Source organism: Lycorma delicatula, chromosome 6 (assembly GCF_047948215.1).
Source record: "Lycorma delicatula isolate Av1 chromosome 6, ASM4794821v1, whole genome shotgun sequence".
NCBI lineage: Eukaryota > Metazoa > Arthropoda > Insecta > Hemiptera > Fulgoridae > Lycorma > Lycorma delicatula.
The window spans coordinates 61321681-61344333 of record NC_134460.1 but is presented as its reverse complement, the minus strand read 5'-3'; the positions used below and the strand labels follow the sequence as shown (position 1 = coordinate 61344333).

The following is a 22653-nucleotide window of genomic DNA, read 5'->3' as shown; positions in this document are numbered from 1 at the left end:
AAATCAAAGTGGTTTAATTCTGATAATTTAACAGATTGACTTTTAAGCCACTTTGATACCCGTTTGTATACCTTATTAGTTAGTCTAAATACACTACATAATAACAGTGCACTCTATTTTCCTGTTTTTCTGATACCTTAATATAAAATAAAAAGTAGATATTTTATTTGTTATCAATCAACAATAATTGAAATAATTAAAATTTTTTTAAATGTTGTATTTATTTTTCGTTCTACATATTTTATTTTACGTTTAGATGAACTTCAATGTATATTGATAATTGTATTTTTCCCTCCCAATAAAAATTAAAACTGATTATAATCAATCATGGTTTAAAATCAAACTGAATCCATTTCATTTTTACTCATTCATTACACGAATATTCAAAATGTTTTATCTTCCTAAAAAATGTTTTGATTGAGCTTGTTGTAAAATTAGTAATGTCGTATTTATTTTGTATTTTGTACTACGTAAAGTAATTTACTCGTAAATAATTGTACTAAATAACTATTGAGAAAAATTTGAAAAAACTTCTAAAATTTATTTTTTAAATTTGGATTAAAATCTAAACATAGATGACCATTTTGATTGTTAAACAATTTTAACAGTAGATCCCACGTTGGAAGCAAATAAAGATATAAACAAATAAATGAATAAAAAGGAATAATAATAAGAATACTATTTAATTAACATTTATAGAACATTTTAAAACGTGTCTGTTTACAGAGTTTTTATATAGATTAATAAATATTTGTTTCATTTCTGAGTAAGTCAATTTCTCTAATAAATATGCTTTTAATAATTACAATATAACATTCTGAAAAAATAATGTATCAATATTTTATGTTAATTTTTTTATATAAATGAACTTCAGACTTAATCTTCTATCTTTCCCTTAAAAAAGGATGGTGTGTGGGTTTTTTCTTATGTGTTCACATTTTTACTTTAACGGCTATTGGCGCAGAGCGGACCAATGGAGGTTCGCCAGGTGGATGTGCGCAGCGCACGGTTCGATTCATTTGTTCGAACGATTTATACTTCTTTACGGGGAAAATTTATGTAAAATGTTATGCAATGCAATTTATAATAAAATGTTATTTTATTTATACTGTATGAATTAGAATTTATTACGTAATTATTATTTATTTATAATTTATTATTAAGATTAACAATTCTTATTGATTATTTATTTAATTGTTATTCAACCTTATTTATAAAAGAATGGGATTATTAGTTACTATTTAGCACTAAAAAAAAATCTTTATTTAACCAGTTATTTACAAAGGACAGTTGGAAAAAAAGACTAAGAGATCACAAGAAGCGATAGAGATTCGGCTGCGCGCAGCGCCCGGCGCTCACGTGGCCGAGCGGATATGAGCAGAAGAAATGAGGAAGACTGTGTCCCCCAAGCCATTTTCGCAGTGGGCCGTATGCCAGCATTTTTCCTAGTTATTTGAATACCAGAATTAGTCTCTTTTTATAAAAATGCTCTATTTATTTATTATTATTTTTTTTAATAAAGAATCGATTCGTAGGGATTGTCTTATTATTTGACGTCTAAGAGATTTGTTCAGTTGAGGTTGAACGTAAACATGATATGTTTTATAATATTCTCAGTAATGAAGTGGTTTGGCATTTTTAGAAGTAAAAAAAGCCACATCTTACCTATAAACATTATTACGGTCATAACAAATATTTTTATAAAATATTAATCAAATGCTAATTGATCAAGTATGGAATCCTTATCATCAAATTTTACAATCATGCGGGTGCCACTTTTTAAAATTTCCTAAGAGTAGTATAAATATTAAAATTAGAATTTGAAATAGTCGGTTAAATTTAAAATTTGCCATCCAAATAAAAATAAAATAAATTTCTGTTCATTTGAATTTGGTAAAAATGACTTGAAGCCAATCTGATTGATATTGGCACCTTATTCGGCATAATACTTCAGGTCACAAACAACGCACATTAATCCTAAATCTTTGAAAACAGTACGTAGATATTTTTATCATTATTTATAATTAGAGAACCATGTGTATATGTTTTCTATCCTGTCTGTTTTCGTGATCAAATCCGTGTAATTTGTATTTTGATTGTTTTTTTGCTTTTTTTTAAAGTTGCGTGGAAGAGAATAATAATAAAACTACATTCTAATAACAACTTATCTAATGGGGAGTGTCTATTTATGTCAGGCAAAATAACCGAAGAAAGAAATTTAGCCTAAATCGTTGCTTAGAAAAAAATTCAATGAGAAATTTTGGCAAAAGGAATAATAAGAGTTCATAGGAACAAAAATTAATAGTCAACAGGTTAACAATATTTGTAATATATACTGTTTTGAGCTCCCACGCAGTTAATTGAAGTGTTTAAATGATTTAAGAAAACAATTCCGAAAAGTTTAACTAGGAAGTTATGATGGTAGCTAAAAATAGTTTTAATTAATTCAACAAAATAATAATTCAATACACGGGCAATGGCAGCGACAAGTGGTGTAAATTTACAATATTTTACTTAAATTTTGTTAAAAAAAGTGTCAAATTTTCTGTATAATTAGTAAATATTATTCATTGATACTGTTAAAATGTATTAAAAATCATGAAAATACAAATAAATTAAAATATAGAATTACAAATTTTAATAAACTTTAAAAAAAATTATTAACGATTGAAAAAAATTAGCATTAATTAAATATATAAATATTAATTAAAATGACCTATATGATTTTTCAGTTACATTAATTGAATACATACGATTTATAAAATATTCACATAAAAATGTTATATTGCTTGTGTAAGGCAGTGAATAACATGCGTTTATTTCCTGTACTACTGTTACTGTTGTTACAGTAATATAAAAACCTTGTAAAATAAAAAAAATAAAAATAAAAATAATTCTTACCTGCTTCAGATATTTTTTCCTGTAAAATTATTTGCTGATTCACCGCTTAAAATGTTTATATAACATACACTATATGGAATAAAATTATGACATCCTAAGAAACTTTGATTTTTCAATGTTACAGCTTGTAATATGTTTTGAATTATTCCTTAGAGAAACATTTACATCGGCACTTAATTATACGTAATACAAATCATATCACAAACGGGTAAATATACTGCTTTGCAGATAAAGTACTTCCCATAGCATTTCGTGGAAGGAGAACTGGAAATTTTAGAGAACATTAATCAAAGAAACGCCACAAAAAAAGAATAATAAAAGAAATACTTGTTAAAGATTATAATTGTGGATAAAAAAACATTTTCTTCATGTATGAAAATGTGGAAGATTTTAAATATGTCGTGCAAAAAGTAAAATGACTACTAGTACGGCGGTATTGATTGAAATTATGTATCGGAAATCAAAAAAACTCAATTTTGCCTAATTTAAGTTGTTTAAAAGCTCATCAAAGATGTAGTATTATTTCTGTAAAAATATTTTTTATTAATTTAAAATAAATTAGTGAGATGATATTCATTTAATCCATGGATGACGAAACATATGGAACATGGAACTCAAATTATTATTTAATGTCAACAGAGTTTAATAAAAATCTTCAGAAATTTAAATCAAATTCGAAAGTTGTTTTATTATTTTTTTAACATCGAACGTTACATCGTCTTTAAATATTTTTCTTCTTTTCTTATTTTTAATTATAAAATTTTTGTTAGGTTGCAGAAAATAATCATTATCCCTTGAGAATGGATTGATCCTGCAATGATAATTAAAAAATTATGCTTATCAAAAGTGTATCAGTATTATTTTTTGTAAAATTTTAAAATGCCAGGTGATAAGATTACAAAAAAAAAATAATAATTTTCACAAAGAAAATATTTCCAATCCAAGATTTCAAAACTATTTCACATTTATACATGACTTTTATATTGATATCATCAATTTGTTTGTTCTTGTTAAGTTTTAGCAGAATGAGAAATAAGTAATAAAGTTACAAAAAAGTAGTATTAGACTATTTTTAGTTTTGTCTTTCCCAGGATAACCAAAGATTGTGGTAAAAGGGAACCAGGAGATTGTATTTTACCACACCGTTAATGCAGGCCAGATTTTTACTTCTTGTACGAAATACAAGGAAGTATTGTAATCGCGAAAAATATCAGTTTTCAGATTTCAACGGAAATATCCATTTTGACCATCCCTAAATCCATTTTGACTAGTTTCGGCATGACGTCTGTATGTACGTACGCGTCTCGTATAACTCAAAAACGATTGGCAGTAAAATGTTGAAATTTTGGATTTACGACTATTATAACATTTAGTTGTGCACCTCCCCTTTTGATTGCAATCGACTTGACTAAAGACGTCCGAAGAAGCCCAAAATCCAAAAAGGTTTGATTTTTTACTTTTTTTTTATCTGTAGTAATAAACCCTCCTTGAGAGATTTTCAACGATATATCAAAAGTGGTACTTATTTTCATTGGTTTTATTTAGCCAAATAAACTGCCAATTAATGAAATATTTGGATCTTATAAGGGGAAGGTACATCAGTTCAAATCCGATTTCATTTCCTTTCTTTAATTTATTTTTTTTTAATATAAATATATTGATTTATTAATAATTAATTATTAACCTCTAATTGTAAAAAAAAAAAATAAAATAAATAATAATTCAATAATAACAATAAAAAATATGAAAAAAATCAGAAGTTATTAATGAAATAAAATTTTATGTACATTAATTATAAAAAAAAAATGTAATTAATGTATATGTAATTTAATAGGCGTACAAGGAAGTCATGGTGTCCACATCATCAGATTTTTTCAGTTGTAGATTGAAGCATATAGTTTAAATATTTAGTTTTTTTGAGCGTTTTTTTTTTTTTAGTTTTAGTTTAGCAAATTTACAGATAAATTAAAGTGCCAAAATGTTTTTAATAACTTTAATATATTGATAGTGGATTCCTTATATCAGTATAAGAAAATAATTTCGGAAATGCTTTTTTTTGTACTTCCGTTCGCCAATTTGTGTTTTATAAACACAAATTTATATCTCAAGAACGAATTTTTGTACTATTTTAGTTAAATGTGGCATTTTTTATTAAACTAAAATTCGCTATGAAATAAGTAAATGAGAAATTTTATGGTCGTAAATTTCATAATGCTGATTTTTTAATCCACGATAATTTAAAAAATTACTAGTTTCAGAAAGTAATTGTTTATTACTAAAAACTAAAATTTTAAGTGTTTCATTTTGAATATAATGTTTTTTTTTTTTTTAAAATAGTACTTCAAGCAGAAGTGTTATAATGGAAAATTCTAGAATGAATCATTAAATAATTTCGTACCACTTTCTCATCTACTACTTAAGAATAATAGTTAATACCATTAAAACAGGTGAGATTGTACTCACTAAATAAGTACTATTAAATAAGTACTTACTAAATATATACTACTAAATAAGTGATGTTACCTTTTTCACTTAGCCGAAAATACTAAATAAATATCTGTTAAAATTACTACTTTAATGAACTGATTTGTAAATTTCTCCGCAAAATTATAAAATTGAAACAACAGTTTATTTAATATTCTGAACATAATAAAAACAAATTGTAATTATTGTTAATATTTATTATTTTGATTATTTTTGAAAATTTGGAAATTTAGTGCTATAAATTTTCCATTTTTATTTATTTAATTTTTTTAGAAACTATTAGTTTAAGAAGGTATGCGATATTTTATTAATATAGCTCAATTCGTTCTGGAATACGGATTATACTATTTAAAACAAAAAACAATAAAATGGAGAACAGACTGAAAAAGGGGCGATTCCCCGACCTAAGGTTGTAGGAACTATTTTTCTTGTGCTGATGTTAGAAACGTACTTGGGAAATATTGGACATCCTATAAATAAAATAGAATAAACTCCATTTCATCCTCCTTAGACATTAATCAATACTATATTATAAATATTAAATATAAAATTTAAATTGATTTCAGATGTAAAATCGATAAATTTATTCACGGAATGAATTTCTCAACGGATTGACAAATTGTATGTATAAAACAACCCCTCTGTACGTTATTAATTTGTCAAAATTTTTCCCTCTGTTATAATATTGTATTTACAGGTGTGTAGCAAATACGACAATACTAGGAACACTCTGGTAACATTTAACATACACTTGTTTTAACTCTTTCAGCTGTCATTATTACCAAAGTACTACACGCGGTACGTCATTTTAGCATTGATTGTGGTAATTTAAACTACCGTGTAATTTATTTTAAAACGGTTATATGTAAAAATCAGACGTTTCAGATACATTTATTTGTAATATGTTAACTAAATTAACGTAAAATTATTATTTTATTTTGAAATTTATTTTAAGTAATGTAATAAAAGAAAGTTAATATCGATTTTCTCTACCTTCATTCATATATATCTAACGGTGAAGTATAAAGTGGGGGTTTCCTCCTTATTCCTTAAATAAATAAATGTTTTATTTAAAATAGAATAGTTTGATAAATATATAAATCAGATCTGGAATGATAGGAAAGCTATGTAACTTGTAACAAAACTCTCTGGTTCATTTCCCTAAAAGGAACCAGAGAAACTGTAAGAAAATCTAAATCAGATATCCATTTCAAAATATAAAATTAATAAGAAAATAGTGGTTGCAGTTGATGTTAATTCAAGAAAAGTTAAAGATAATTGAAATATTGATTTAATTATATGAAGGAAATAAAATTTTTAACGAACCATGATTTTACTGAAATATACCAGCTATTAAATTAATACCAAGATTTATTCTACTACATATTCCATTTGCTGATAAAGTATTCTATTAAATACTTCAGTGCAAGTTACGTTATATTGATTGTGTGATAAATCTCATATTCGTATCTCCCTTTTTTCTTTGATTAACTAGAATTTAATTCCGGAAGATATTTATTTCAGGAGTGTGCTTATTCCCGTTTTAGGCCTTTTCTCTTAGAAAATAACATAGCTACAGCATGGATGTAAGGTTTGTTAAATAATTAAATTATTAAGTAGGAAAAAAGTGACGCTCAGAAACCGTTTACAATTAAGTCGTACTTAAAATCTTAACTTAGATGGCAATTTCGATTGTTAAGCTATTATCTTCAGTATACATTAAGGAAAAGTAAATAAAAAAAAAAAAAAACATAAAATGTAAAAACAGTGTTAATGTTTTTTTTCTCTTTTTTATATACTTTTCCCATAGTGTCTGCTGATGATGATTGTTTTAGAATTGAAATGACCATCTAGGTATAGATTTAAAGTAATATTATTTTGTTAACTGACATTTCCAATTTATTTCAATAACCCTTGCATAGCTCTTTATTTTGATAGAGATTATAATTAAAATATTTTCGTCCTTTAAATTTTGTATTATATTATTAGATATCAAAAATAAATAAAATAAACATATTATGAGAAGTACTCGAAGTATAATGCATTTAAAATAATGAAAAGAGAGGATATTTTTAATAAATTGATTTAATGTATTTCCTGATATCATATGAATGTAATTACAGAATGTTTAATTATAAAATAACCCTGATTTTTTTCAAATGACAATTTTTTTCCTATTTATTTACGTATATAATTCTTACTAGTAACACTAGATAGCAGATAAAATCAACTCAAGTACAACATTTAGTTTATTGAAACACGTATAGATAGAGACATCTTCTGAATTATCAATATTTTTCGACTTCATTTTTATCACGATATAACAGTAAATTGCAACAAAAGATAATTACAGGAATTATAATCTATTTATTTCATGAAATATATCTTTTTTCTTAATTAATTAGATTATTTAATGTTCATAATTAATTTGATTAGTTAGTAAAACAAAATGATCAGTTGTACTGTAAACAACGTGTAACCTGGTAAGAAGATAGTTCCCTTAATCTTTAAAAGGTAGCGTAACAACCCTGATTCAAAGGATTTGTTAGTTTAACTTTCAACCAGTAGGTGGCAGCATTATAGTCTTTTAACGATAGAAATATGTTTAAAAAAAGAAAAATTCACACTTGCTACTTGCTTTTATTTCATATTCTATCATCTCATGAAATACTACGTTATATTCTAGTGTTTGATGAGAAAAAATTTTGAGATTTTATTATATAATATTGTAAAATCTTGCAAAATATATGTATCTTTTTATTAAGATTTCTACAAAGTTATTGAGGCTCTGTTTGTTTAGTAGTTGAACGAAGTAATAATTTAAATTTATACCATCATAATTCCTTCGATACAAAATAAAAATCAGGACAAGAACGCTTCTGTTTAGTTTTTGAGACGAGTAGTTTCTTATTTATCAATTTATTAACCTAATTTAGTTGTTTTATTTGCTTATGTTTTATAAATATGAAAATTTAACAGCGAAAAATTGTAAAATAAAGAAAGGGAATTGAGAAAAAAGTTATAGTATTTATCTAGATTATAAAATCTCTTTTCTCACATCTTTATAAGTATACCTCATAAAATTAAATGGCGTACTGGATTGTATAGTTTTTCGCCAACTAAAAGCGTGTCCTACATTCGGAATTTTTAATTTTGGGGAAGCTTGTTTCTTATATTAAAAAAATAATAAATTTTTTTGTCTTCAATCATTTGACTGGTTTGATGCAGCTCTCCACGATTACCTATCTAAGTGCCAGTCACTTCGTTTCGGTATACCATCTACATCCTACATCCCTAACAATTTGTTTTACATATTCCAAACGTTGCCTGCCTACACAATTTTTCCCTTCTACCTGTCCCTCCAATATTAAAGCGAATATTCCAGGATGCCTTAATATTTGGCCTATAAGTCTGTCTCTTCTTTTAACTATATTTTCCCAAATACTTCTTCTTTCTTCATCAATTTGCTGCAACACTTCTTTATTTGTATTTTCACTTTATCCACTCATCTGATTTTTAACATTTTCCTACAGCACCACATTTCAAAAACTTCTAATATTTTCTTCTCAGGTACTTTGATCGTCCAAGTTTCACTTCCATATAAAGCTACGCTCCAAACATATACTTTTAAAAATGTTTTTCTGACGTTTAAATTAATTTTTGATATAAACAGATTATATTTCTGAATGAAGGTCGTTCGTCTGTGCTATTCGGAATTTTATGTCGCTCCTCTTTCGTCCATGATTAGTACTCCATGGAAGTATTCTACTTCCTAATAAACAAAATTCTTCTACCTCCGTAATCTTTTCTCTTCCTGTTTTAATAAAATAATAATAAATAGCTTTATATAGATCTAAAAACTTTTATCTTTCCATCTTTAAAAAAGGAGTAAAGAGAAATATATATTGAAAAGACAGAATTCCTTATGAATTTTGATGATGCACAACTCATATCTGTATCGTACATTTCCTCTTAAAAAAATTCAAAATAAATAAAACGCTGATAATTTCTTGTTTACAAATATAAAAATGGTAGACACTTAAATTTTAAATACTGTTCTTGATACTATTAGTTAAGGGTACTTATACTCACTCCATAATCTAAAATAGAGTTACATAAATAGGTCTCTATGTTAAATTTAATTTCACATATAAGTGTTTTGGTAGATTTGAGTTCACATAGAAATTCCAAAATCATGCTATTTTTAAATACTAAATTATTAGTTTTTTGAAAATATTTTTATTACTAAATTAATCGAAATATCAAGAAGTTAGTTTTTTTGAAAAAAAGCTGATGCCAGATAATTTATCAGTTTTCAAAATCGTATTTTTCATAAATTATTATTAAAAAGTAAAATTTATTAATAAAAAATAAGTAACAGTAATTTACAAGTTAGTGCTGGTAATTTATATCCTCGAGGCATTATACATTCACTTAAAGGTGAGCATGTTTCATACGTTACGTATTATTTCATGTATTACGTATTGTGTACACCAAAAATAATAAAAAACCATATTTTTTACAAAATATTATTAGTCTAATATTAATTTTTTTTTACAAAATAGAAGGTAAAATAAAACTAATAATGAAAAATTAAAACTTACAAAAAATAATTTTATATAAATGGAATTAATAAAAACGAATTAAAAAAAAAACTTTTTCAACTCATGTATTTTATCAACTGAACTATTTATTAAATTATTAATTACCCTTAATTGTGCATTGACCTCAAAAGATAATAATTTAATGAATTCCAAAATATAATTTTTAACTTTTAGAATGATTTATTAATATCACCGTTATTTTTAATTTATTTATTTGTTTTTTTTAAAGTTTTTTTCATTTTTAAGAAAATTATGGACAGACTTACACTAAATTATGCTTTTACGGAAACATTCAGGTGGCATGTAACGCAAAGGCAGAAGACTGCACCTGTTATACGTACAGAAAATGCAAAGAAATAACATATACGGCTACTGATTGTGAAATAGGTGACTTTAAAACACAAGAGTATGATTATATTTTACCCTAAGTTTTCCAACAACGTTTCTTAAACTTTTGAAGAAGAATACTTGAATGTTAGAATGACAACAAGCTTTCTTCTTCTTTCAGACATTTCGCAGATAATGTTAGAGATGACAGAGTTAAGATGTTTTACAATATTGATTTGTAAAGTTTATTTCAGAGCCTAATGCTGAAATAAACTGAATTATTTCTTCTTAAATCCTATGAGTAAATGCAGTTTTAAGAAGTATTTTGTTTATAATATACTTTTTTTTAAATATATATTTATAGCTGTGTTTTTTATTCATGTGATTTTCGAAGTTGATTTTTAAAAAATTCCACACTCGGCTAAACGGCTAAATAAATGGCAGCTGAAGAAAATCTGGTAAAATAATTATACTGTAATTAAATATCTCAAAAAAAAAAACTGGGTATCCTATAATAATCTATGGGATACCCAGTTTTCTTTCGGACGATTATGAGTTACCAACGAAATTTATGAGTCACAGGAATCATCTATGAGATACATTACTAAAAATGAAGTACTTAACTTAACCGTATTTAGAAAAGATTGTAATCCCCTGTTTCATGATGATCTGTAAACTTTATTTGTTTATGTTTAGTTCCTTTTTACTTCCTTGTATAAATTAAAGGAAGTATTGTAATCGCGAAATATTTCAATTTTTTAGATTTAAATGGATATATCCATTTTGACCATCCTTGAATTCATTTTGACTAGTTTCGACGTGGCGTCCATATGTATCTCGTATAACTCAAAAAGATTATCCGTAGGATGTCAAAATTTTAGATTTAGGACTGGTGTAATATCTTGTTAGGCACCACTTCTTTTGATTGTAAGCGATTGAACCGAAAGTGTCCAAAAAGCCCAAAATCCAAAACGTTTGGATTACAATATATCATAAGTGGTACTTGTTTTCATTGTTCGCAGAGTTATAGCCAAATAAAATTTTAATTAATGAAATATTTGGATCTTACTAGGGAAAGGCACATCGGTTCGAATTCGACTTCATTTCTTTTTTTTTTTAATTTAAATATATTAATTTATTAATAATTATTATTAACCTGTGATTGTAAAAAAAATTACAATAAATAATAATTCAATAATAACAATAAAAAAAAATCAGAAGTTAATAGTGATATAAAAATGTGTATATGCAATTTAATAGGCACAGAAGGAAGTCATGTGGTGTCCACCATCAGATTTTTATGGATAAATAATACAGTTTAATTTTATACATTCACAATATTTTGTCTACTTTTCTTACAGTTTGTATTAAAAAAATGTAAATATTATAATATTAATTTAGTAAATTTATTAAAGATTTTTAATAAGTTGGTTTTATTTTATACTTATTAAGTAGAAATAATAAAATTATTAACAGTTTAGGTCTGACTGCCATCCACATTGATTGTAGTATATTACGTATCACCCCGTTCTATGGTTTACTGATTGGGTCCGTGTTTGTATTTACGGTTTAAATTTCACGCCTCTTCTATTTCAATGTTTGCATTGTTGCATGGTGTACTGATCACTGATACAAACTATTGTTTACTAGATGTGAAACAGAGTGCATTCACTCACTGTTTACCCTGTTCGGAGCAAATTTTAAATAAATGTTCCGCTCATAGTGTATTCGATACATGTCCTAAATAAATCCCTTTTTGTATCTCCAAAACCTTGTTCGTTAGTTTATATCTATTTTATTTTAAGCTCTGGTCATATATTGTACAAATTGTCCGGCTGATCAAATGTAAAGATAAAGATTCTTTAAAAAACATTATAAATAAAATAAACAAATGTTAAATACAAATTTCAGCTAATTATATTGGTCAAACTGATTGTTAATCGATTACAGAACAGGTCTATAAAATATTAATATTAAGATTTTATTGTTAATATTAATTTTTATGTAGCGTAATTTTACTTATTTCTTTTATAATAATTAGGAGTTTCAGGAAAAGTATAGGGATAAGGGAAGCAATTTTAGGCCTCAGATTAATAGTAGAAGGAAGATTAAAGAAAAACAAACCAACATACTTGGCGTTTATAGACCTAGAAAAGGCATTCGATAACGTAGACTGGAATAAAATTTCAGCATTTTAAAAAAATTAGGGTTCAAATACAGAGATAGAAGAACAATTGCTAACATGTACAGGAACCAAACAGCAACAGTAACAATTGAAGAGCGATATAAAATGCCGAATAGCACAACGTAAACGAGCCTTCAGTAAGAAATATAATTTGTTTACATCAAAAATTAATTTAAATGCCAGGAAAAGATTTTTGAAAGTGTATGTTTGGAGTGTCGCTTTATATGGAACTTGGACGATCGGAGTATCTGAGAAGAAAAGATTAGAAGCTTTTGAAATGCGGTGCTATAGGAGAATGTTAAAAATCAGACGGGTGGATAAAGTGACAAATGAAGAGGTATTGCGGCAAATAGATGAAGAAAGAAGCATTTGGAAAAATATAGTTAAAAGAAGAGACAGACTTATAGGCCACATACTAAGGCATCCTGGAATAGTCGCTTTAATATTGGAAGGACAGGTAGAAGGGAAAAATTGTGTAGGCAGGCCACGTTTGGAGTATGTAAAACAAATTGTTGGGGATGTAGGATCTAGAGGGTATACTGAAATGAAACGACTAGCACTAGATAGGGAATCTTGGAGAGCTGCATCAAACCAGTCAAATGACTGAAGACAAAAAAAAAAAATAATAATCAATATTAGTAATTTCATATTTTGTAACAGTTATCTTTATTAAGTTGATTCATAATGAAGTGTTTTTTATTTTGTGAAATTGATAAAAATAAAAAGTTTTAACTCTTATTCTGATATATTATGATTTCATAATATATCAGCAGAGTTACGTAAAATAAACCCAAAATATTTTTTTATTATTTCGTAATAGCTATGATTTTGAGGTAACACACCATGCATAAATATGCATAGGCGTGTGTTCGCGGATCGACAAGGATATTAAGATAGCAAACGTTAAAGTTCTTACAAATACAATTTATTTTTCTTGAATCCCTTACTGTATACAAAATAAGGCAATTATAAATCGTTAACAAAATTCTGATTGTAGTATGAAGTGTAGAATAGCTAATACAAATTAATAAAAGTTGAAGATACTAGAAAAACTATTCCATCATTGATTGTGGAAATTATTCTTGATCACCAAGTACGATTTCCGCGGTTATCTCTCCATCATTGAACAAAAACAGGCTCATTCATGTTCTCACCAAATGCTTGGAGGAGAAAAAGTTCTGTTCGCTACCTTTCTAGATACACAGGAAGTATTTGATAAGATCTAATCGCTGGTCTGCTATACAAACTAAAAACAAAGCTCAATGTATTTATATTTAATATTGCTTAGTTGGACGGACGCTTCTCCCAGATTAAATACAAGGAGAAGTTATCTGAATCCTTTGATACTCTTCCTTGGGTGTTTTTTATGACACAGTGTTGGGGCTTTTTTTTTTTTTTTTTTTTTTTTTTTGTTAATGAGGTGGGGAATCCCATTTACGGACGCTTAAGCAGTGTCGGGCTCGCTAACAGGTGGCACACGATGTTATTAATATGCGTATGTAAACCTGCGCACTACCGACTAAACCGCTACCCCTGAAATGCCTCCTTTACGTGTGTGCCGAAACGCAGCCGGGCGTCTATCCAGATGCCTAGGTACTTAACCGCCGGTCGTGACACTATTCTTTGTTCTTCTAGTGGTATAACTATGGTGGGTATTCGTTTGGACTTTATTATCACGACAGCTTCTGTCTTTTCGGGCACCATCTGCAGCCCAACTTCGTTCATCCATCTGCTTATTATGTTGTAAGCATTGTTATCTTCTCGACTGCTTCTCTCCTGTTCTCTTGGCTTCAGCCACGAGGGCCAGATCGTCAGCATACTGACGAGGGAAGTCGATCGATTGCAACTAGTTACAAAATAAGATTTAGCGATCACAAAAACTATCGAGCTGTTAACCTTTTAGGCAATGGAGAAGATGTAAGGCGATTAATCGGGTACATGTATTGGCTCTATTAGGAACCTAATAGTGAATCTCACGATAAAGTTCCCCTTCTTAAGTTTCTTAAGTTTTGGATCATCAAAATATATATATGTTTATGATCATTTATATTTCTAATGTTATTTGTTTATATGTAACTGTTATTCTTTTTATGTTGTGGTTTTATTCGTAGTACTGGATATTATTATGATTTTCAGTTCATTATGGCTGAACATTATCAGTCTTTGTTCATTTGTCTAGACCTTTGATTTATATTGATTTCTACAATGTAATTAAGGTGTTTCAAGGGAAACTTCTTTGTAACTTGATTATTGTGATGAAATTTACCTTATGGTTTTTAAACTACGAAACCGATTTTAGATACAAAAAAAGAGAAAAAAATATTAATACAAAATTAACAAGATTATAATAGCTGGATAACAGTAAAAAAAAATCAATAATTCACTTTATATAAAAATTACTCTTAATATTAATCAAAGAAAACTAGCCTAAACTTTTATCAGTGAATAATGTCACTTTGTCCCCACTAACTATTCGAACAGTTTCTCATACAAACCGCCAATACCTCTATTCAAAACGGAATATTTGTGACGCACTTCACACTTGCATGCTTGAATGCTACCGCAAACTCATTTTGAATGCTTTCGCACATTATCTTCACATTTATGGGATACTTTACTCATATTTATATCATACTGAAGTTCACTGGTTCTCAGCAGCATTTGTACCTGCGGACTTATTGCTTTCATCACATCATCATTATCGCCCCTCAGACACACCCTGATAGGAGAACTATTCTCACCCGCCCTACGTCATATCTCATTACGTCAGACATAACCTTTAAAAGTTTATTCATTCTTTTTCATTGCTAGTTGAAATTTTTAAGTTCCGACAGCTCCCATCCTTTTTTTGACATCTATAATTTATACTCTTTTCCGAACCATTTTTTGTACCTTTCAACTAATCTTCAAGCACTATTTTAATCAATTTTATTCCTCTAATGGTATATACTAGCCAGTTAGTTTTTCTATTCCTAATTGTTCTGATTAAGATCTGATCCTGAATAATATTCCTCATCACTTTTTCATTTTTCTCTTTATCTGTCCATTTAATCTTATTCAATCTCCTCCAAGCCGAAGTTTTAAATGGATCTAATCTTTCGTTTTATCCCAGAATACGGGTAACTTGTAGAGAACCATTTTAATAAAGATGAGTTTCCACTCTAGTACATCCGTATTATATGGTATTTAATAACAAAATACAACACTGAATTTATTACAGAAAAATGGAAACATATATGCAAATTAACATTTAAACAGCAGTAGATAAGAAACCAACCAAATAAATACATTGTTAAGTCTACGTTTACAAAGACATAGAGGGAACAATGTTGATGCAGGAAATGCTGGCATTGTAGATATCAATTACTATGTACTATCGTCACAAAGCATACAAAATAGGATATTTCTCGTGTGATTTGAAACACTCAGTATTGTTCAATAGTACTGCAGTTTACAAACACTTGGACTTTTTAACAATAATAAAATAGGTATATTGTAAATTTAAAAAAACTAAAATTCAATTTCTAGTTATGTAGAGATAGATAAAGTGATATTTATAATTTTAAACTGAAAATTCAATTGAAATTAAGATATCATTTTGGAAAGATTTAATAACATTGTTTCTTTTCAGAAGTCTTTTTTTTAACCTTATAAAATTATTCTAAAGTATTGTATATAATTTTCAAAAAGTTTCACATGCCGATTGACTGCTTCCGAATGAGATTACTCCATCCGGCACTTGTTATTTGATCGGAATTCTTTAGGTAGTATTGTTTCTTTAATAAAGAAATGAAGATTATCCAACCATAATATCTTTGTGAACAGTTTAACCATTTTATTTACCAAGGTCAGAAACTAGATCAACATTTCTTGTTTTTGAGCATTTAATGGTGCCGTAATTTTTATAACACCTAATACAACGAAATCCTCTGCTACAGTAATATTCGTAAGTTTTCGTATGTCCATATCTAAGATATTCTTTGGATTGCATAAATTCCCGTTTTTTTTACTGAAACTCCAAACTTTGTTTTTTCTCGTTACAATAAATAAATTCATTTCGTAAGTGTGTTTGTGTCAGCCGACTTCTAATCAGTTAGATACTAATTATAAACTCTTTTAATTTATTTATAATAATAATAATAGTTTGAATAATATTGCCTCTAGAAGGTAATTAATTTACAATTTCATTTTACTCCATTGAGTGATGGACATTTCATAAATCTGCTCTTTAAGATCTATAAATTCACTTGACTTTTAAGAATCACTATTCGTTGATCTCAAAGCTTGAAAATTTATTGTATTTATTATGCTGTTACTAAAATTAAACTGCATTCGTTTTCATTTATAAATCTTTCTATATTCTGATTCAAATCAAAAAAAAAAAATTTCTGCTAAAATTCTTTTTATACCATCCATTTCCTTTGAAGGCGGAAATCTTTAAATTAAATTTTCACTTCTTTTCTAGGTGAATACTACCTAGTGAGACTGTGAGACTTTCATATTTTTTTCACTGAACACTTGTAGGGAGAAACTGTAAGAGTTACTCTTTCATTTGTAGTTCTTTACTGAAGTCAAACATAAGAAATATTCAATAGCTTTAAAACCCCTATATATTTATACTCTATATTTATACTTTACTGAAGTCAAACATAAGAAATATTCAATAGCTTTAAAATTCCTATATATTCTTTATACCCTATGTTTATAGGAAGAGGTTATAAATAATTAGATGTTACATCTGTTCACCCAAAATGTCAGAATCAATTGGTTTATTTGATAAGTAAAGGTTTAGTTTGATTACTGGCAAAGATATTTTTCATCTAGAATTCCTTTTCCCTCTCCCTAATTAAGTTTATTTTTAAGTGTAATGAATTATACAAAAGTTTCTGGGTTTGATTTTCGGTAAAGCTTATATTTTTCATACACTAAAAAGTTCATCATAAATAAATAATTTTAACTTTGTGATTAACGTATAATCGGTAAATTAAAATAGATAAATTATAAGAGTTAGAGTTGATGTCTCCTCGATCGCCATCTTTAAAGAATTCATCTCATTGTACCATGGGGGTTGCTTGTTAACACGTTGATGAGTATGCATGAGTACACGTTGCAAAGATTGCAACGTGTACTCATAGAAATAAAAAATTATACTGTATACAGTACTCTCTTTAGTAAATTCTATATTCACATAGTTCTCTTGTTCACTCACAGATAGCAGCGGCGACTCTGCAACAGACTGACGAATTTATATATGATGTAATACTGTCATAAACGTGTATTATCACTCCCTTTAAAATTAAAAAAATTTTGAACATAACAAAAACAATATTTTAAGTTTTGTAATAAAATATTAATAAAAGTATTTTAATTATATTTTTTTATTAAAATTTTATATATATTTATGTATCCTATTCTGTAGATAGCTATTTTTTTTTTTTTATTATTTCAGTTTTTTTTATATCAGTTAGAAAGGCATTGATTTTTGAAAACGTTTTACTCTTCGCTATTACGGTTGAAAATTAACAGAAATCTACACAGCGTAGTAACCGCAAAAATAAGACTAAGTTTTGAAAAATACTAGCTATTCATAATTTTCACGTTTCTACCAGCTTAATCATATTATGTATTATTATAATACACTTATTTCCTATTATGAAAATATTCCGAAAATTTTTATACATTTGCAACTCCTCAAGCATCAAAACCAGCAGTATTGTTTAATAAAAGAATGTTTTAACATTTTCAGAACTATAATAGAAATGCTGTAACCTGTACTGTGTATGTATTCCGATATGTGGTGAGATACTCCCACTAAGAGCTTAATTATTCTTTAAACTCATACAAAATTCGTCTCCCATTCCCATTTGCAAATAATTCATTCGTAAAATATTTTATCTATTTAATAATAGCTTTCCTACAACTCTCTCATTCAAGTGCGAATCTATTGTGTATGTGTGTAGGGTGGGGGGTGGGGGTGTTTGCGCGCGCGTCGAATTTAGTCATTAGTAGGAAGCAATCAAGATGTTTGGAGTTGGAGCAACGAGATATGTCAACGCACAGCACTCCCTATCCATACACCAATGTATCTGCGCGTAATGATGGTGAACTCTCCTAAACTTCAACTTCCACAACCTTTGATGGAGGTTTCATTGCCTCAATTATAGATGTGAAGAAAATCTTCGATTTCAAATATGTTAAATATTTTTATTGTTCCATAATTATCTACAACTTACTTCCTACAATATGTTAATAAAGGGTTTATTTATTTATCTTCCTAATCTATACAATTATTGATAAGAAAGATAAACTGATCAATTGTATTGATAGGAAAGAAAAACTGAATTTGAATAAATAACAGGGTTATGTATAAAATTTTAATTGTATCACCAATTTTTTTATGTACTCTTTTTCATATGCTAAAAATGTCCATTATTATATCCCCACGTACATGCTTCTATGGTGAATTAATTCATCAGTTAAAAAAAAAAAAAAAAAAAAAAAAAAAATATATATATATATATATATATATATATAAAATTGTTTTTATAAAAGCTGTTTCTTTTAATAGACGAAAAATTTTAATAGCACTGAATTAAAGTACATTGATTGCACAAATTATTCCCCCAGGGAAATTTATTTTATGTAGAATTTTATTTTTGAACTAAGAAAGTTTAAGGTTTTTGAGTTACGTATAACTTACATAATATATGCATATATTATAAATTTAGAAATAGTTTAAAACATTTAAAGAAATTTAGTGAAGTTATACTATTACGTAACCTAATTGATATGCCGTCCTCGTTGAACATAATCGGTGGTAGAAGCACCCTGAGATACTTACGCCTTCAAAGAGATCGTTCTTATAGAATTAATTCCGCTCACAAACTTTCAGACCTAACTTGTTACTTGAATAGATAAATGCACAACCCTGTTACTACTTCTAATTGTATTAACGATTCCGAAGTCGAATATTGTTTCTTATTTGAACTAAAAATTAGAAATTGTTTATTAATTTCTGTTTTTTTTACCTTTCACTCAAATTAAAAATTATTAAAAGTTTTATATATATATACATTTCAAATGTACATTTTTTATTACATTTTACGAATAAAAATAAAATAAAATTTATGCGAAGAGGGATATTGGCCCAAGTACAAAAAATATTTGTGTAATCTTTATTTACCTGTTTCGTTCAAGCATACGTAGTACGAGTGGATCGATTGTATGAATTATAAGTATTTTAAATATTGTAGAGAACTAAGTAGATTCGACAATGCTTCACTATTGCTAGATTTGAGCATGTGATTTGTGTGTGTGTGTGTGTGTGTGTGTGTGTGTGTGTGTGTGTGTGTGTGTGTGTGTGTGTGTGTGTGTGTGTGTGTGTGTGTGTGTGTGTGTGTGTGTGTGTGTGTAAAGATTAAATGAACACGAATATTTGATAAAACATTAAAAAATGAATATTATGGAACTTCACAAAATTTAACCTTTCACTATATCCATTTTTTTCATTTTTCCCTTTCTTTTTCCTTTTTCCCCTACTTCCTCTTTTCCCTATTTCCCCTTTTTACATTTTTCTCTATTCCATTTTTCGCCTTTTTCCCTTTTTCCGCGCGTAAATCGGTCCAGTAGTTTTTTAGTTTATAGCAGATAAACATATCTTTGTATATTTGTTCGTTTCGTAAATATCTTGACACCGGCGTCACGTACCGAGTACAGCTTTTGCAAAATATTTCTTTTCACGTAACTATTACATATTCTGAATATGAGCCAAATCGGACCATAAATGTAATTTTTCCAAATATCTTAACCCCAGGGCCATCTAACGGGTCTATTTTTTGCAAAGATATTTCTTTCCATGTAAGCAACATATATTCTGAATATGAGCCAAAAAATCGGACCATAAATAAATTTTTCGAAATATCTCGACCCCCAGCGCTACTTAGCGGATCCAAACTAATTCAGAAACCTTCGTTGGCGGGCATACAACTCACCAAAGTTTCATCGCAATCGGATGAATGATATAGAAACGCATATTGAACAAACAAATAAATATTCATTTATATATATATATATATATATATATATATATAATTTTAATGTATATCCCATTTATGTGTTGTTTCATTATTGATTCTACTGTATATGCCTGACTGATTGTATAACTCTTATGTTTAGAGTTCGCGCAAAATGTTGAATATACGAGTAATATCAATATAGCTTTAGATGACTTCCGTGGTAGAATGGTACCGTCTCTGCCTTTAATCAGGAAGTGTTTCATCGACATCGTTCATCCATTACAAAGTTTAGCTAACATCAAGAAATTTTCATTTAACTTAACCTGTTATTTCTGGAGTAAATAAATGAATAGTATTTTTTATCACCAGGAATGTTAATTAAGGAATGATGGAATACAGTTAACTTTTTATTGGCATATTACTAGTATAAACAAAACTTTTTTCGGGTTGTTTTTTTACTCTGGCAATGGTATTTCGTCAAAATTAATTCATATTTAATCTTATTTAAATAATTAATAAGTGCATTTTTTATTTTATTTTATAATTAAATAAAAAGAACACCATACACACACTCGCGCGTGCTTACGAATACACCCACCTGAAATTTTCACAATTTGAATAGTAAAATTCAAATCCAGTGAGTAAGTTTTTTATTTGCATGCATTTATGATAAATCGACGTACTTATAAGAATTAACGCATTGCTTTCATTTAATTCATCGTAAAGGTGCAAATATTATATTTTTTAATGAGATTAGCATGGTTTTCCTTATATCTTTAATTATTTCCCGTTTTTTTCAGATGGTTTTAAACTATGTAACAGGTGAAACACAGATATCGTATAAAAAAAATGATACTACGAAACATTGTTATTTTTACTTGTAAAAGTAAATTTCTACTAGGTATTTATTATAATGCCAGCCTCCGTGGCGCGAGTGGTAGCGTCTCGGTCTTTGACCCGGAGGTCCCGGGTTTGAATCCCGGTCAGGCATAGCATTTTTTACACACCCTACAAAACACTCATCTCATCTTCTGCGGAATGAATTGCTTGACTGCGGACTCGGAGGTAAAACAAACCAAAAAAAAAAAGAAAAAAAAGGTATTTATTATAATAATAAGTTAGGCAGTAAATTTGAAAAAGTCTCTAAAAATTACAAAGCTGTTTTAAAAGGAAAATTAAAGTTTTATTCTTCCACAAAATTTAATAAATATATGTTTACTTAGATAATGAAGTTCTTCCAGCATCTTAAAAAGGAGATTAAAAACAATAATGTTTAGAGATATACGAGTAATATTGTATTGAATTACCTAGCCGAATCAGCATGGAAATTCCTAATTAAAAAAGACAAAATTTTAACAAACTAATGTGTCCCATTGTTGCACCGCATTGTTATTATTACAAAATAATGTTATATATTTTTAAAAATTTGGCTAAAAACGTAGTGGACCCGTGCTGCTTTACAGCTATATTATTACAAAGTAATGTTAAATATTTTTAAAATTGTGATAAAACTATATTCCATTTACTACAAGTCTTAAACATAAACACCCTTATTTTTCTCTTTCCTATCCCACCACAGGTGAAAAAAATGCGTGCTCAAAACATATTTCCAGTTCGTCTAGACGTTTTACTGGACGGATCGGGCTGAACATTCTTTTAATCTGCTCGAAATGAACTGCAGATATGTCATCAAGTATCGACAGATCTTCAAAGTGATTTTCCTGTGAATAATAACCTTGGAAAATTTCTCAATTAAGTAATAAAGGAAATTACTTTTTAGAATTTCTCAGAGGAGCGTCAGGTTTGGGGTCCGATGACGTTTAATAACATACTTGTGGGTCATTCCGAGTAGAATAAAAAAATATCAGCATCAGCTCAATCCGTCCAGTAAAATGCCCACGCAGATTGAAAACATATTTCCAGTCCGAATTTTTACGGTATGTTAATTTGTTGAATATTGTTTGAAATACTTAAAATTATGAATGGGCGTATTTCTTTAAATTAACAAAACACGTGAATCGTGTTGATATCTAAAGATATTTTCATACAGACATCTTCAGTTGTGAACAACAATGATTTTCGAATGAAAACATAAAACGTGACTGTTGAAACATAAATGTCTTGAAAGACATCGGTG

The 22653-nt window shown here is 27.9% G+C and overlaps 1 protein-coding gene across 1 annotated transcript in view; it reads left to right on the top strand.

The window, feature by feature from the left end:
* The window catches only part of Yip1d1 (Yip1 domain-containing 1), a 586067-nt gene that overhangs the window by 389854 nt on the left and 173560 nt on the right, over nt 1-22653 (top strand). The window lies entirely within an intron of this gene.